Source organism: Rattus norvegicus, chromosome 17, assembly GCF_021556685.1.
Source record: "Rattus norvegicus strain SHRSP/BbbUtx chromosome 17, alternate assembly SHRSP_T2T, whole genome shotgun sequence".
Lineage (NCBI taxonomy): Eukaryota > Metazoa > Chordata > Mammalia > Rodentia > Muridae > Rattus > Rattus norvegicus.
In genome coordinates, this window is record NC_141550.1 from 34,581,772 (window position 1) to 34,599,355 (window position 17,584).

The 17,584-nt window shown below is 42.6% G+C and overlaps 1 protein-coding gene and 1 pseudogene across 6 annotated transcripts in view; one reads left to right on the forward strand and one right to left on the reverse strand.

The window, feature by feature from the left end:
• Positions 327-645, reverse strand: Rpl37l3 (ribosomal protein L37-like 3; annotated as a pseudogene).
• Positions 13,413-17,584, forward strand: part of Cdkal1 (CDKAL1 threonylcarbamoyladenosine tRNA methylthiotransferase) — a 553,071-nt gene continuing 548,899 nt past the window's right edge. For 2 of the 6 annotated variants that reach the window (XM_087591039.1, XM_087591037.1), the window contains exons 1-3: positions 13,413-13,497; positions 14,114-14,157; positions 16,456-16,573. The gene's annotated coding sequence lies outside the window, so the exon portion shown is untranslated. 6 annotated transcript variants of the gene reach the window in all.

Sequence of the window (17,584 nt, forward strand, 5' to 3'; positions counted from 1 at the left end):
GTCTCTATTAGTTACTTTTCTATTGCTGAGACAAAACACCGTGACCATGTTGTCTGATCCAAGAAAGAGTTTATCTGGGAGTTTAGTTCCAGAGGGCTAGAGTCCTCATGTGGGGAAGCATGGCAGCAAGTCACAGGCATGGAGGTTGGTGCAGGATGCTGAGAGATCACGTCTTGAATAGAAACCATGAAACAAAGAGACTGAACTGGAAATGGCACAAGGCTTTTAATCTTGAAGACCACCATCTGTGACATATTGGGTGTTGTTGTTGTTGTTGTTGTTGTTTTTAAACCAGAACATTTATTTTATGACCGATTGAAATCCTCAAGATGAACTGGATGCTGCAACAGCTGCCCTCTTGGGTTTAGGTGTTGTTCCTTCACGGAATCCATGTCTGAATCTTCGGTAGACAATCTTTAGGTGCCTCATCCGACCAGTCCCGGTAGTGTTTCGGCTCTTAGCCTTGGCACTCCAGTTATACTTTCTCTTGGGCTTGGCAGGGTAGCCACATTTGCCACAGGTCGACTTCTGAAGGTGGTGGGCCTTGGAGCCACAGCGGCGGCACAGCGTGTGCGTCATATTTCGATGCTTTCCAAAGGATGACCTTCCTTTGGTCATTTTGCTTCTACTGGCGAGGCCAAAGAGCATGACATATTGTTTTGCACCAAGGCTGCCCCTCCTAAAACTATCCCAAACAGCACTTCCCACCGGGGACCAAATACTCAACTACAGGAGCCTATGGGGACATTTCTCATTCAAACCACAGTACTTATCACACGGTGTCATTGGAATATTTAATATCCCACTTTTCCAAGTTAAGAACATGACGTTCACAGAGTTTTAGATGTGGTGACCAAACTCACTGCATTAGGAGTGGCTTTCCTAGGACTTGAAGCCAAGGCCAGTTGCCTGAAGCCTAGGCTGTCGGCTTTTACTTTGTGTCACAGGATACTAGTGATGAAGCACTTACAAGGAAGAAGCTTACTCAGGAGAAGTGCAACATTAACACAGGGGACAGGAGAAGGAGAGAAGATTGTAAATAAGGAAATGCAGTAAATGTCATTCAAGTCTGCACAGGAAGCATGGGCCCCGGTGAAGCAGCAGAAACAAGACATTAGTGTTTGTAGAGAAGTAGCCCTTAGATGAGTACTCTGGCAGTAATCTTGGAAGTCTACACAGCTTTAGTATGCACCCCACTCCTGTGGGATCCTCAGAAAAATTAGATCTGTGATGTAAAGTTATTGTTTTGATGACCAGCCACCCTTTGCCTTTCTGCTTTAACAGTATCATTTGCTCTGGGAAGCTAAGTGTCCCCGACTTTATTACAGCTGAGTAGCCTGGACAATATTTCATATGCATTATAAATATAGGCTGCTATGTAATTTACTTATTTGATTCTATATTTGATAATATGTGGACTTTTTATACAATACTTTATCTACTCAGTTTCTCATTATTGACAATGGAGAATTAAAATACTCAGCATAATTTTGAACTTATAAATTGCCCTTTTTTTTTTTTGAGACAGAGTTTCTCTGTGCAGAGCTGGCTGTCCTGGAACTCACTCTGTAGAGCAGGCTGGCCTCAAGTTCCAGGACAGCCAAGGCTACACAGAGAAAGAAACTCTTCGTCGAATCAACAACAATGTGTCCTACGGCCAAAGGGAAACCCAGAACTGGTAACCAGTGGCCAGAGAGTTCATTGTTTCAACTTAGATTTCCAGGTGGGCTTACACTATTTCTTTAACATTTCTGGACCAGACAGCTTCCCGGAGGGTATGTTCCTGTTCAGGTGACTGACCGATCCATTTGGATTAACTCTTAAGGGTCGGGGGGGGGGGGGGGACAATGCTACGGCTTTGTTCTTTTCCAGAAATCCTCCAGCTAGATAAGAATCTTAAGATCTTTCAGGAAGTTTAGAATATCCTGTCACCACCCAGGGCCAGTGATTCCTTCAGGTCTCATTCCTTCAGGCCTGCAGTCTTGATTCTTGCTGCTACAGGGGCAGGTACGCAGCTATGAGGGTGCATCCTGTATGATCTCCAAGACTGTCGATGTCTAACCAGCTACTTAGCCGTCTCTTCAGCTATCTTTGTCCTCAGCACGTCCCTCAGCCTTCTCTGCTGGCACTGCCACAGGCTGACACTCAGTAGTCAATAAGCTCTCTTGACAGGGAACCAACTGGATGGAGCTAGCTGAGAGAGAGAGAGAGAGAGAGAGAGAGAGAGAGAGAGAGAGAGAGAGAGAGAGAGAGATATTAATGCGGGTTCAAAGGTCATTATAGAACTGAGGGTCACAGTGCTGTGTGGAATATGTGGGTCACAGTGCAGTAATGGAGATGGTTTGCTGGGTAAAAGTGCCTGCTATCAGAGAGTTCCTGGGGGAAGGAAACAACCAGCTCCTGAAAGGATCCTCTGGCCTTCACACACACACCGCGGTGTGGTCCGCATTGGTAAAATAATTAAGAATGCAGCCTTCCCTTCACAGGATCAGAACCACAGTTTTCTTTTCAATTTTTTTTTCTACTTCTTCTTTCTTCCTGGTTCTTTACCCTTTCATTCTCTTTGTAAGTATTTGCTCCTAGCAGTTACACAGAACTCTAAGGAAGTGACCTACAGCATACTAGCTGTACAATAAACGGTACTATAACAACAGGAATTTGTAGTAAAATTCACCCACTTTGGCAGTTTGGCCAAGGTGAGAGTAAATGTTTTATTCCAGTTTTAATTAATTATCTTTTCTCTCTCATGACCTATCACACAGTACATAATAAATAGGTCTATATTGCTAGACCTGTTTATGGGCTGTAGAATGAATCAAGTGGACGAATCGACTGTTTTGAAGAGGCTTCAGAAGAGGCCTGACAAAGACTCTCTGTAGGTTAGAGAATGATCCAGACCAACGCCAGGTGGAAACTGCTGGTGCAGAGGAAGAAAGAAGTCAGCCTCGAGGCAAAAAAGGTAAACCAGGCTGGAGCAGGAAGCAACCGGTCAGATCCAGAAGGGTGAATGGGTGGAGGGGCAGGTAGAGAAGTAGGCTGTGTCAGCAGCAGAGAGAGTCCCTGAGCTTTGACACACACCAGGTATTAGACATAGGTTGGTATGGGGCGTGCTACCCCAGCATTTGTGAGTATCATTTACTTTATGGGGTTCAGGGGGAGCTAAGCCCCTTTTCTAACTGACGTGTTCCATATGTTCTTGGGTCTGCTGCCCTTGACAGGATTTTATGATGCCCATGTGGCCTCCAGTTTTAATGCTGTCCAATGAACTCATAGGGTGGCTTCCTTCCTAGTCCCAGGGACTAGCCATTTATCAGTCTGTGCCAGATGTGTGGTGCCTGCCAGTTGGTGCCGTTTCTGGGTTTCACTCAGGGGCTGCAACATTCTTTTTCCTCAAAATAGAGTCCAAAGCTGCTTGTAAAATAGTTTTCCAGGGCAAAAGAGAGCCTGAAAACCCACTATTTTAAAGCAACTCTACCCTAAGTAACTTAGGGTAGAGTACAGCCAGACCTCAACAGTTAGTCACAACAGGTTCTTTTCTATCCAGAAAAATGTTCACTGTCAGACACACATAGTTGCTCAATGATAAACAGATGAGGAAACTGAAACGTGTTCCCAGCTTGCTGCTTACTGTACAGTTTTTGCAAATTCAGTGTTTGTGGGAGAAGGCTGTGGGGGGGGGTCTCCTTTTTCAGTGTTCTTCTGTATTTTAGTTGATGTTTAAGAAGAGATTTTAGGATGTGGAAAACATTCGCATTTTTTGCTAACTATCAAAACTTCTTCCCCCTATTTAAATGGAAAGGCCTTTGGATTTAACACACTTAATCTCCGTTTTTCAATTAAAATTATTTTATTATTTTATGAGAATGGTTGTTTTGCCTGCAGTATGTCCGTCTGTACATTCCATGGTTATGCAGTAACACATTCCCGAAGTAGTCTGAAGAAGGTATCAGATTCTTTGGACCTGAAGTTACAGACAGCTGTAAGCCACCATGGGACTCAGTGCTTTTACCTCTGAGTCATCTCTCCAGGCCCCATCGGCAAAACTGATAGGCGACATGAATTCGCTGGAAGTAAAATTACCCCCTGACATTGATTTGTTCATATATAATCATATTGTTTTAGAAGGGCACACACCAGTTTATTTAATTGACTGTTGATAATCTTGGCTAGTATAGGGAAAACTACTGGGGTTGGTGTTTGAGATATGGGTCAGCAATCGCCAGCAATGGCTGCTCTTCCAGGGACTCAGGTTTAATTCCTAGCACCCACATGATGGCTCACAACCTTCTGTAACTCCAGTTCTAGGGGATCTTTTTGCCTTCTTTTGGCTTACTCAGGCATAATGAACACGTATGGTGTACATACATACAGGCAGGCAGACACTTATACACATAAAATAAAATCTTTAAACGCATAACTAAATTTTCATGGTAGTTATGTGTAATATATGTAAATTATACCTTGAAAATAGATATCTGGGCCATTGAAATGGCTCAACTCCTTTTTTTTTTTTTTTTTTTTTTTTTTGAGCTGGGGACCGAACCCAGGGCTTTGCGCTTCCTAGGTAAGCGCTCTACCACTGAGCTAAATCCCCAGCCCCAAATGGCTCAACTCCTTAAGGCCCCTTTCACTATGCAGGAGGAGCACCTGAGTGTGATCCCGAGGCCACACACGGTGGAAGGACAGAACTGACTCCTGAATGTTGTCCCTGTGGCATGTGCACGCACCCAAAAGAAATAAGCTAAAATCTAACAAAATTATCTTTTTAAAAAATAGACTGTGGAACAATTCACTGAGTGCCTTTTATTAAACTTTTTTTTCTTCCCTTCTTACTAATGTTTGAGAAGTTATGGAGGGAAATATGAGATGAAGATTTTCAAACAAAAGGCCTTTTGTTCTCCCTTTGTTTTGTCCTCTTTGCCTTTTCTTTTGATCTCCGCTCCTGTTGAGTGGACAGCCTGGGAGAAGGCTTTGCAGATCTTTGCAATAAGTAAATAAGCTGAAATGGAATATTTCCGCAGCCGGTTCTGTAGGTTAGGGAGCACGTTCTCAGGAGACCACCAGCTGCTGGGTGTCCTGCTCGCTCTCTGAGAAAGACTTCCTCACCAGCAAGTCCCTCTCATGCCTTTGTTATTTCACTCTAACTAAGACTTGCTTGGTGGGATTGCAAGTCTGAATTTCACCTACAGATTAGCACTTGTAAAGTGTGTGTGTGTGTGTGTGGGGGGGGGGGGGGATGGGGCATCAAACCTGTAAGGAATATAACTGGTAGTGAGAATTTAGTTAATGTGGGATCTGTGAGGCTCTCTCTCTCTCTCTCTCTCTCTCTCTCTCTCTCTCTCTCTCTGTGTGTGTGTGTGTGTGTGTGTGTGTGTGTGTGTGTGTGTGTGTGTGTGTGTTGGAGTATCAAACCTGTAAGGAATGTAACTGGTACATTCCCCATTTAGTTAATATGGGGTTTGTGAATGAATCTGTGTTTGTGTATGTGTTGTGTCTGTTTGCCCAACAAACAAAAGCTATGAATGCCCTGTGGCTAAAAATAAGGGAGCTTAAAGAAATTTATTTTCTCTTCCCTCATCTTCTTGGCAGTAACTAACCAACCACGTTCTGGAACTTACTAGAGAAGACTAGAGAAGTACATTTCCAGTAGACTATTATACTTGACCATTGATAGTCAAGCTAACACCTTACTAGAAATCTTCGGTGTTTGTTTTTTGTTTAATTTTTAATTTAAAAACATTTAGTTGTTTTAAAAACATTTTAAAACTTAGATTTTAAAATGTCACAAGTAAAATGTTTTATTTGTTTTGTTTTGTTAGAGACAGGGTTTCTTGTAGCTCAGGCTAGCCTCAAAGTTCTATGTAGCTGAGGATGGCCTTAAATTCCTGATCCTCCTACTTCCCAGGTGCTGGGATTATAGGCTTTTGCATCTTGCTCTCCCTACCTTTTGACAGTGTCAGTGTGTCAAGTCTGGGGCCTCCTGTATCCTGGGCAAGCATTCTACCAATTACCAACTGAATCTTCAGACTGTTTTAATCACTTAAAATAGGTTTTAGCTGTTTGTTTGCTTGTTTTTGAGGAAGGATCACAGTATGTAGACTTGTTGGTCTGGAACTGTCTTTGTTCTGGACTCAGAGATCCACCTACCTTTGCCTCCCAAGTTCTGGGATTAAGGGCATGTGCCTGTAACTTTAATGTTTTCAAATCTTATTCTTAATGATGGTTCTTAAACGCTTTAACCTCCCTGCTAGCCCACCACCCACCAGAGATAGTGGGAAAGAAAGAATATGGGGGGAATAGATCTGTTGAGAAAGGTTCTTTGGATCAACTCCTGTCCATGTTGTCTGGAAATCGGCAGTTCAGTTCACAGATCAGCAGGCAGTGGTAGCTCGGTCTACTTGCAAACAGTTCATGGATACACCAACAGTCCAGTTCAGTAGAGTTGGGTTAGCAACAGCGGTGACACGACCTAGCAGAGACAGCCAGGCCTCAGCCTCAGCTTGAGTTAGGAGGTGGGACCAACAGGAATACCAGAAGTTCTCAGCTGTGCCTCTCTCAGAGAAGCGAAGACTCGAGACCCACAAGTGCTGCATGGCTACTGTACCAGCAAGCCAAGCTCTGTCTCCGTCACTCCATAGAGTCCTTTATACCCTCCAAACATCAGGTGTCCTCCATGTGCCTTGCTTCAGCACAGCTCTTGCCTCAGCTCATGGAGTCAATCAGCCCAGGACCTGAGAAGCAGCAATAAACTGAATAAACTGCAGCACTCCACCATCCATCCATATATATATATATGTGTGTGTGTGTGTGTGTGTGTGTGTGTGTGTGTGTGTGTGTGTGTGTGTGTGTGTTTCTCTCTGGTGTTTCAACAAATGCAGCTCAACTATGTAAGGTGGACCAATACGTTGTCAGTGAAAAATCCTTCATCACTTGTCCTTTCAGGTGCTTGTTTTAGCAGAACATCTCTCCTGTGTCTGCTTCATCAAAATGTTCCTTCAGGAGTCTGCCTTAGCCTTTCACACCTGTGTCCACTTTCATGAAACATTCCTTCGCATGTTTGCCCCAGCAAAAATGCCATCCAACCGACTTTTCTTTTTTTTGGAGCTGGGGACCGAACCCAGGGCCTTGTGCTTCCTAGGCAAGCGCTCTACCACTGAGCTAAATCCCCAACCCCCCCAACCGACTTTTCAAAGAACCCTTAAGTTTCCACTTCATATGCTACCTGATATTTTTATTTATTTTTAGATAACTTTGGCTTATTTTAAAAATATTTATACCTCAAGGAATATCATTCTGTCTCCTTTTTTTTCTGCTACCATCATCTTCCCATTTCTAGGGGACTTAGCATTTAAGTGTTCTTGTTTTTCATATCTTCAACACAATTCTTTCTTTTGAACATGCCTCCCTCTTTGCCACAGTCCCATCTCTCTGCTCCTGACTGACATCCTGTCTCTAGTTCCCTTCCCCTTTTACCTTTGATATAGTCCAGTCAAAGTTTACTCCCATCATTCCTCCAGAAACTACCTATCCAGGCTGTTCACACTGACATCCCATGCTCATCATCCCTTCCCTGCATCTACAGCATCGGTTACAGCTGCCTGCCATCCCCACCTCTGAGTTTCCCATTGGTTATTTTTCAGTCTTTTTTCCTGTCTCTTCCTTTTCTCCCCCACCTCAGTATTGGCCTGCTTCAGGCTCATCACACGGGCACTCTCATACACCTCAGAAGTCCTGGCTTAATATTCTACCTGTGTGACACTAATGCCCAACTTCACAGCTTCCTCCTGCATTTCTCAAAGCTTTAGGATCATAAGTCCAATTGCCAGGTCAAGAATCCACATGGATAGCTAACAGAAACTTCAAGTTTGCCATGACTATTCTGTAGCCTCTGGAGCAATGACAACCAGAAGCAATAGCACACTGCAGCTCATATCATTATTTACTTATTTTTAGTTTTGTGTGTGAGCATGGATGTGTTTTTGTGCATATGTAGATGCAGGGTCTTTTGCAAGAGCAGTAAACGTTGCTACCTACCTTCCCTTGCCTTTCCTTGCCTTCCCTTGCCTTCCCTTGCCTTCCCTTGCCTTCCCTTGCCTTCCCTTGCCTTCCCTTGCCTTCCCTTGCCTTCCCTTCCCTTCCCTTCCTTTCCCTTGCTTTCCCTTCCCTTCCCTTGCCTTCCCTTGCCTTCCCTTGCCTTCCCTTGCCTTCCCTTCCCTTCCCTTCCCTTCCCTTCCCTTCCCTTCCCTTCCCTTCCCTTTCCTTTCCTTTCCTTTCCTTTCCTTTCCTTTCCTTTCCTTTCCTTTCCAAGTAGAGTGTCACATGGTCCAGGATATACTTTCTTTGTAGCAGAGTCTGGCCTTAAATTCCCTATTCTTTTGTCTTCATCTCCCACATTCGTGAGCTATAATGTATATCACAACATTTGGCTTCCTATCTTGGTCTCTAGCACTTTAAACTAATAGGAACTATAGTTCTGTGGAGATTAGACTGATTGCAGGGATGGGGTAAGGAGGTATAAGATGAACTTTGGCACATATTGCAATAACAGGAAAATGTATGTCTTCATAATTGAAATGTAGACATTTCCAAAGAACACCAAAGGAAACCCAAAGCCATGGCCAAAGTTGGGATAATTTGAGCAGCAAAATAATACTAACAATGGCTTAGAAGCTATAATATAAAATGAGCACAGTCATCCATACCAATATAAATAATTGAATAGATAAATGAGAAGGGAAAGCCCATTCAATAATCTAAGTAGAAGGAATGATAGAAATGGAAAGTCCCCATTTGGCAAGTGCCACAGTAATAATTGTTCCCTGCAGGGCCATTTAGAGATGCCGCAATTAGAGGCAGCAACATACTCTGGAACAAGATGCTACTGTAATCTCAGCGTGCCTTCCCTCAAGTCACTCATTGATAACAGAGGGTGGAAGGGTTGTTTCACAATGGTGAGACTGACTGTTCAAAGTACTGCTAATGAGACAGGTCACATGCCTTGCTGAGATAGGCCAAGGGGAACAGACAGCATTTCTTCTGTGGTGTTCCTGCCCCAGATCCACAACTCGAAGGTAGCTGTACCAGGCATGGTGCCGTACACCTTTAAATCCTCGTACTTGGAGGCAGAAGCCTTTGGAACTCTATCAGCTTCAGGAGAGCTAAGGCTACGTAGCAAGATGCTGTCTATAAGCAAAGCAAAGCAAAACACAGAAAACAAAACACATGTGTAGTTGTGAGAACATCAGAGGACTGAAATGGAGGGAAAGTTTACGAACATCTGTGCCATTCTTCTTCTAAAGCATCAGGTTAAAGAAGAGAAGAAAATGAAAGACTCTCCCAGGATTAGTGCAGTCAGATGGCGTTATAGCCACAACAGTCCTGGGTGTGGTCACTGTACTTTGGTCGTATGAGGTGCTATTATTTGGGAATGAAGCTTATACATGTATCAGTTACAATATTCGGGCAACTTTTAAGAAATGTGAAATGAGCTAGGTTTGGTGGTGAATGCCTTTTATCTTAGAGCATTGGGAGGTAGTCGCAGGGCAATCTCTGTGAGTTCGAGGCTAGCCTGGTCAACATGGCAAGTTGCAGGACAGCCAGGACTATAGAGACCCTGTTTCAAAAAGAAAAAAAAAGAAAAGAAGTTTGAAATAGTTCCCAGATAAAAATTTAAAAAGAAAAATAAAAATCTTGGGAGGAAGAAGTGATATTGAGGGTGTATGGGAGGGAGTTGGGGAGGATGTGTGGGAGGGAATGGGAGGAGTGGATTTTGTCAAAACACAAAATATGCATGTACGAGTGAAATTCTTTTTTTTTTTTTTTTTTTTGGTTCTTTTTTTCGGAGCTGGGGACCGAACCCAGGGCCTTGCGCTTCCTAGGTAAGCGCTCTACCACTGAGCTAAATCCCCAGCCCCTACGAGTGAAATTCTTAAACGACTAAAAATGATATCATTGTGTGTGCGTGTGCGTGTGCGTGTGCGTGTGCGTGTGCGTGTGTGTGTGTGTGTGTGTGTGTGTGTGTGTTTGCTTGTCAGGCTTGTGTGGAGGGCAGAAACAGCATTAGGTATCTTCCTCTCTTGCCTTGCACTCTGTTTAGATCTCACTAGGTAGCCTTGGCTAGACTGAAACTCACTATGTATACCAGGCTGGCATGGAAACGCACAGAAATCCACAGAAATTCCCTCACCTCTTCTTCCCAAAATGTGGGATTAAAGCAAAGTGCCACCGTGCCTGGCTATATTTGCTATTTGCTATGTTTTGTCTTTGTCTGCTGGCATATGTCTGTTACCCTCTTAAGGAGGTAGAGACATTGTTGCGTTTCATTTCCCGAGCATTTAGAGTAGTCCTTAGTATACCTAGTCCATGCAGTAAAGCTTATGTAACTCAATTCAGGTGGGCATCAGATTTGTCATTACTGTTAGTGTTTACAGCAGTGGTTATTCAACCTGGGGCCTTAGGCATGCGAGAGTCCTAACACTAAGCTGTATTCCTCACAGAAACAAATTTATTGTGTATTGTCATGTGTTAGAAGGACAGAGAAAACATCATGTCTCCTGCTGATACTTATAAACCATGAGACTGTTATACAATAGATGTGAGTTATCACTTTAAATCATTGGAAGAATATCTAACAATAAGAATTTTAATGTATTGAGGTTCATGCCTTTTATCCTGGCACTTGAAAAGTGAAGGCAGGAGGATCAGAAATTCTTAGCTACACTGAAGGTTTGGAGCCAGCAGTCTGGGGTACATGAGGTTCTGTCTTAATACAATTAAAACCAAAAACCAAAACATCATCACCACCACCACCACCACCACCACCACCACCACCACCACCACCACCACCACCATCAACGGATAGAACTCTTTTGGTTGTAAGAGAAATGCATATGGATTTTTTTTTAAAGGGAAAAATGTAGTGATTTATTTGTTCAGAAAATTGAACTACTTAGAAATAAATTTTGCTCTAGATAAGCTGGGTAGCAGGGATCTTGAAATTGTCTTTAGAATTTACTGATCCCCCTCCCCCCATCACTGCTTATCTTGGCTTCATCTGAAACAGCCTTGGGCAGGTTCTGTTTTCTTCTTCTTCTTCTTCTTCTTCTTCTTCTTCTTCTTCTTCTTCTTCTTCTTCTTCTTCTTCTTCTTCTTCTTCTTCTTCTTCTTCTTCTTCCTCTTCCTCTTCCTCCTCCTCCTCCTCCTCCTCCTCCTCCTCCTCCTCTTCCTCTTCCTCTTCCTGTTTGTCCGTCCGTCCATCTGTCTGTTTGTCTTTTTGTGGAGCCAGCATCAGATTCTTGCTTATGACAAAAACCCAGGGGGCTGGGGATTTAGCTCAGTGGTAGAGCGCTTACCTAGGAAGCGCAAGGCCCTGGGTTCGGTCCCCAGCTCCGAAAAAAAAGAACCAACCAACAAACAAACAAACAAACAAACAAAACCCCCCAGAATTCCGGGCCCGGGTAGATTACCTGCTCACAGCAAAGGGATGTGGTATTCTATTTCCTCTGACAAGGGTTACAGGTTGCAGGAGCCTGAAAAGAGAAAATTACTTACTGAAAAAGCAACGCCATTTATGTGAAATGCTAAGCCAATAGCTGGTGTCAGAAGCTCAGTACTCTGACCTCTAGTGGTTACTTTTTAAGATGCCCTTCAGCGTGCCTCCGAAGAATGGAGGCGATTTCACGTCACATCGTCACATCGTCTATCATCAGCTAAGGCTTCTGGCGTCTTCCTCTCACCCTATATTTCGAGGCATTCATCCACTAGAGGCAGCCTTTCTTTTGACGTTGGTATAACATTCCTCCTGTTTTCCCTTTGTTAACACTGTCACTCTTTCTCGTTGGGTTCATCCAACTCTTAGGGGAAAACTCTTCCTTAAAAATTACTGTTGTATGGTTTTCAGGCAGGGGAGGTTTATTCTGTCCAGTAATTTCTTATACCCGATCGATCTCAGTCCCTGCATCCAACATCAATTCTTGTGTGTATTCCTTGTTTTGAAATTAGAGCTGGATTTTAGTCACAGATTGTGGAAAGTCAATGTAAATCACAGCATATTTGCCTAATGCCTAATTCCTGGACTTCACAAATTAAGGGCACCTACATTTGTCCTGTTCTCCTAAGAAACAGACTTATCCGTCTTAAGTCGACACTATTATGTGCATCTAATCTCTGCACAAACAATTCACATGTCCTGTTCTAAGAGCAAATTAAACACACACACATTGTGTCTCATGAAAAGGTTATCGATTGGCTTAAATTCTTTAGTGCAACTGATAATTGCTAAGGTTATAAACTAAATCTGTTTCTAAATTTTTATAATTTCTAGATTTATTCTTCCTTTGTCCATTGAGGGTAGTAAGAATCCATTGGTCTTATTATGACTCACATTTTCCCCTTCGGTTTTCACTATGGAGACAAAAACAAATAAACAACAACAACAACAAAAAACAACAAAAACAACAAAAACAACAAAAACACAGGGGCAGGAGATGCAGCTTACTGGTACGGTGCTTGCTTAGCATGCATAAGTCCCTGGGTCCCAGTACATGAACTGCTAAACCATTCATCCTTCAACAAAAATCTGCATCACTCTAAAAACATAAAAGACCTCATTCCATATTTTTCATATCACTCCTTTCTTTATGCTTTTCAAACTTAAAGTTATTCATTACTGGTAAAGAAAGTATTACATATTCTTATGGAATCATTAAATGAAACCTGACTACCTAGGCTGAATTGTCTCTGCCGAAGCAGAAATAGAAGCCTACTGCGGTGAGCCACAACCATAATCCCAGCAGTAGGAGGCAGATGTAGGCAGGAGTTTGATGTTAAATGACTTTTGTTATTCAATAGAACAACCATTTTTCTATTATTCTTCTTTATAGAAGTGAAGGAAATTAGCTGGGCATGGTGGTGCACGCTTTTAATCTCAGAATTTGAGAGGTAAAGGCAGGCTGGTCTCTTTGAGTTTGAGGCCAGTTCGTTTCATATAGTGAGTGACAGGGCTATATAGAGAGATGCTATCTCAAAAGAGATGATCCATCGATCGATCTCGATCTATCGATAGATAGATAGAGAAGTAAAGTAACAAAATGTAATGAATGTAATGAAAACGATTTACTCCGGGGAATTACTCTGGTAAGTACTTGAAGACTCCAGTCCCTTTTTTGAGTAAGGAGTAGTAATAATAAATGGCGGGATGTTAATGTTAATCCCTTAAATGTGCAGTACAGGTTATAACTTAGAAGAAGTTAGTTGATAAGCCACTCTGAGAACATAATGAGATAGGAATGTACTCTCTTTTTTGTTTGTAGAAGAATCTGGTAACAATTATGAGGCCAAACGCAAACTTGAAACAATGATATGTTTTGACCTCTCCTGGCTGCCGTCGCGGAGCATGCGCAAATAAGCCCGGCGGGACACAAGTGTCATGGCGCGCTCCATCTGAAGCCTGTGCAGTTTCCTGACAGTGGCTTGTGGTTTTTCTCTCAGTTTGGACAGGTGAATTTCTGGATTTGTGTATACTACGGGCAAATGTACCAAATGTCCAGCGACTGTGGGCCGAGTTGCATTTTTGGCGGAGCCTCGTTCCTGCAAATTTTCTTCTTTGGGCCGATCGCCCGCTTGTTTTCGCAGTTTGAAAGACTTGGCAGCTGGCTTGGGGAATCGGATGCTGGAGTGCTGCCGGGAGAGAGGCCGGTGTGGCCGCAGATACTGCTGGCTGGCATAGTCAGGGACTTTCAGTCTGGTCTAGCCTCATTTTCTCCTCTAACTTTTCTTGTGAATGTACTTGTGCTACGTGATCAGGCTTTCAGGAAAGGAGTGTTTTACACTGAAGTTGGGCACAGGGGCAGTTGCTTTGAGTTTTTGCGCCCCTTCTCCCCAGGCCCCTTTCTTTGCTCCTTTGCTTAGAAAACTTTCCTGTATTACAAGGGATCACTTGTTTCTTACTTGGTGATTTTCACTGTGCTCAGGAGTTACAGTGCAGGGAGGCAGTTTTCAAAGTGGCTAGATGCGTCTTTTTTTTTTTTTTTTAAAGGAAGTTGTAAAGAGGTCTTACACTGGTTTTATGAATTTATAGGATACTTGCATTTTCTAATTAATTTTCATTTTCCAGATTCATCTTTCAAGAGGACTTGAGACCAATTTCAGATAATCAAGGTATTGGTTTATTTTAATTTTTAATAGTTGAGTAATCAGTTACGCATTAGAATATGAAGAAAGATGTCTCAATTTTTTAGTAGTAAGCCACCATCATTTTGTAAGAACTAGATTTCTCTATAGCTGAATTGGAGAGATACTTTTGTATTTCTTCCTAGTTTTTCATTTTCATTAAGTAGCAGGGACATGCTCTCTTCCTTTGCCATGTGTGGCTGTTACTTCGTCCTTGTTATATCCTACTTCTCTACCTGGCTGTTAAATATGGCTTTCTTTCTTCTTTAAAATATTTATTTTTTATTTCATGTGCACTGGGCTTTTGTCTGAATGTATATCTTTGTGAGGTTGTCAGATCCTGGAGTTATAGACAATTATGAGCTACCATGTGGTTGCTGGGAATTGAACCCAGGTCCTTTGGAAGAGCAGTCAGTGCTCTTAACTGCTGAGCCACATCTCCACACCAAATATGGCATTCTTGAAGGCTCGTTTCTGTACCTCTTCCAGCTGAGTTACCTTGTTTTCTTTTTTTTTTTTTTTTTTTTTTTTCGGAGCTGGGGACCGAACCCAGGGCCTTGCGCTCGCTAGGCAAGCGCTCTACCGCTGAGCTAAATCCCCAACCCCTCTTTTCTTTTTTTTAAAATTTCTTGAGACATTGTCTTAATGTGTTTTCCCTGCTAGCCTGGAACTCAATATGTGACCAAACTTGCAAGTGCTGGAATTAAATGTGTACACCACCATGCCAGGCCTGATTATTGTTTCCTTTCCGTGTGATGTGATTCAGTGCTGTTAACATGACTGCTTGTCTTTGTGATTCTAGTTGTCCCAGGGAGTGTGAAGTGTATGTCTTTGTGGGTTCGAATGGCCTTTCCCTCATAGCTGATTTTACTGACAGCTCTCTGTTCTTATCAGATAATTATATATCGTCTTTGGAAATCTGTTCAGATTCCTTTCCCATATTTTAATTTGGGTTGTATTTTTGAGTTTTTTATTTACTCTGATAAGAGGCCCTTATTGTATTATGTGAGCTGCTGTTTCCTTCCATTGCATGCCTTCTCATGATCTTCATGTTGTCTTTGAAGCATGAGAATCTTTTCTTTCCCCATTTTTGAGAACAGGTTTCACATAGCCCAGATTAGCTTCAAGTTTGATTTTATCTGAGGACAGCCTTTAACTCATGATCCTCCTGCCTTAAGTTCCCAAGTGCTAGAATTGGAAGCACGAGCCACTGTGCCTGGCTGAAACACTTTAATTTTGATGAAGTCTAACCTGTTGTTTCCTTTTGTGCTCTTGCTGTCCTACCTAAGAAGTCAGTGTCTAATTGGGACACTTGGTACTCTCCTAGTCTAAAAGTTTAGGTCTGTATCCCCCATGAGTTAACTTTTGAGTAGGATGTGAGATGGGCCCCAGCTGCCATTCTTTGTGTGTGGCTATCTAGTTGCTGTGGTGTCATTTGTTAAGAAGACTGTTCTTTATCCCATTACATCATTTTTATACATGTTACAGTCACTTGATTCACTAACGCCTATTCGACATGCCTTTTAGGTAAGTCTTTATGAAATAAGAACTCTAAAACAGTAGATATCAAAATTATTGGAGGGTCTTTTGAACCCGCTATCTGTATCTGTGAGGAGACTTCCAGAGAGGTTTAGCTGATGAAGGAATTGTGTCCTGGATGTGGGCTGCGCTTTAAGACTGAATTAAAAAGTGTGTAAATGGAGGACGCCAGCTGAGTACTAGCATTCATCCCTCCCTCCTGATTGGTGCAGTGAAACGAGCCACTGGATGCCATCAAACCTTTGCCTGGATGGACTGTATCTTTTCAAATTATGAGCCAAAATAACCACCTTTTTTGCTGGTACTTTGTCACAGCAATGGGAAGAGTAACTAAGACAGAGGTAGCCAGGCCTGTATTTTGTTAGACCGGGTGGGCTGCCTGTAGTGAAAAAACAATTACTGAGAAGCTGCAGGGTGTTAGAGTTTTATCAGGATTAGAGTTTAAACAGGATTAGGGAAGTATGGAAATGGAGCAAGACGCTCTTGCAAGTCGTCCTCTGAGTGTTGCTACAGGTACTGTGGCACACAGCTGTCTGCAGTACCACTCCTGTGCTCCGACACATATCATACACATTATGAAATACTTCTTTAAGAGCTTGGTAAGGAAATACTTTTTAGAAAACTACTAAGGTCAGAGAATGTTTAGTTTCTTTCCTGCACATCTTCACAGTCCAAACCTGTGCATTATAGATCTGTAAGAGGCAGAATTTCCTAAACTTGTTCAAACTGTTATTTTTTCACTGACAGTTATTGCATATAAATGGAACCTCTGTGGGAAAGGCCAACCTGTACCCTCATGGCTGTGTTGGTGGACCTTTGTTTCTAGGAGGGAAATGCCCAACTCAAAAGATGCTAGACTCTAGAGGTAGGTTGGTGGCTCAGAGGGGTGAGCCGAGGAGAGTTGCACCTCAGGGCTCAAATGCAGTTATTATGACTCTTTGTGTCTGCACCTCCTGCTGGGCTTCATCCCTTAGGTGGGTGGCACAAAGTTCACAAAGTTGGCCTGTTACCCCAACCCCATCCACTGTCACTCCAGGAAGCTGCCTTTACTGTCGGTTATAGAAAGGTCTGGCTGGATGGTCTTGTGACTATGAACCAATCGTCGTCTAGGAAAAGGGAGGATTGACTGACCATGTGATGTGCTCATCACCCTAACAGTTTTAAGGAAGGGTGCTTGGCTCACTTCTTTTTTCCTTTTACTGATGACAGATATATAAGTAGCTGAGATTTAAATAGAGGTCTAAATGATGATGCATACGCTGTTAAAAGTTTTAAAGCAAACATTTCAAATTCCAGGCACAAAAGTAGGCCTGGTAGGAAGCCACTCTGTTATTTGGATGATATGAGCAGAAAGATGGGAATCCTGTAGAATAACAGACAGGCTTGAAGACAGGTGAATATACAGCGGTGGTTCTCACCCTTCCTAACGCTGCAACCCTTTAATACAGTTCCTCATGTTGTGCTGACCCCCAGCCATAAAATTCTTTCAATGCTACTTCATAACTGTAAATTTGCAATTGTTATGAATTACAATGTAAATATCTGTGTTTTTGATGGTCTTAGGTGATCCTTGTGAAACTATTTGACCCCCCATCCCCACCCCCGAAGGGGTCATGACCTACAGATTGAGAACTGCTGATTTATAGTCTTAACATTAGTTCAGATGACCTAATGAGGAAAGCTAATAGGTAATAGATGCCATAGTATGCATGGGCCTAGACGCTTTCTTCTCTGCTGGCTTCAACCCCAGTTTATTACTTCTTTCTTTGAGGTTATTTTATATGTGTGTGTGTGTGTATGTGTGTGTGTGTGTGTGTGTGTGTGTGTGTGTGTGTGTGTATTAGGTACTGCATGAATGCCTGATACCCTTGGGATT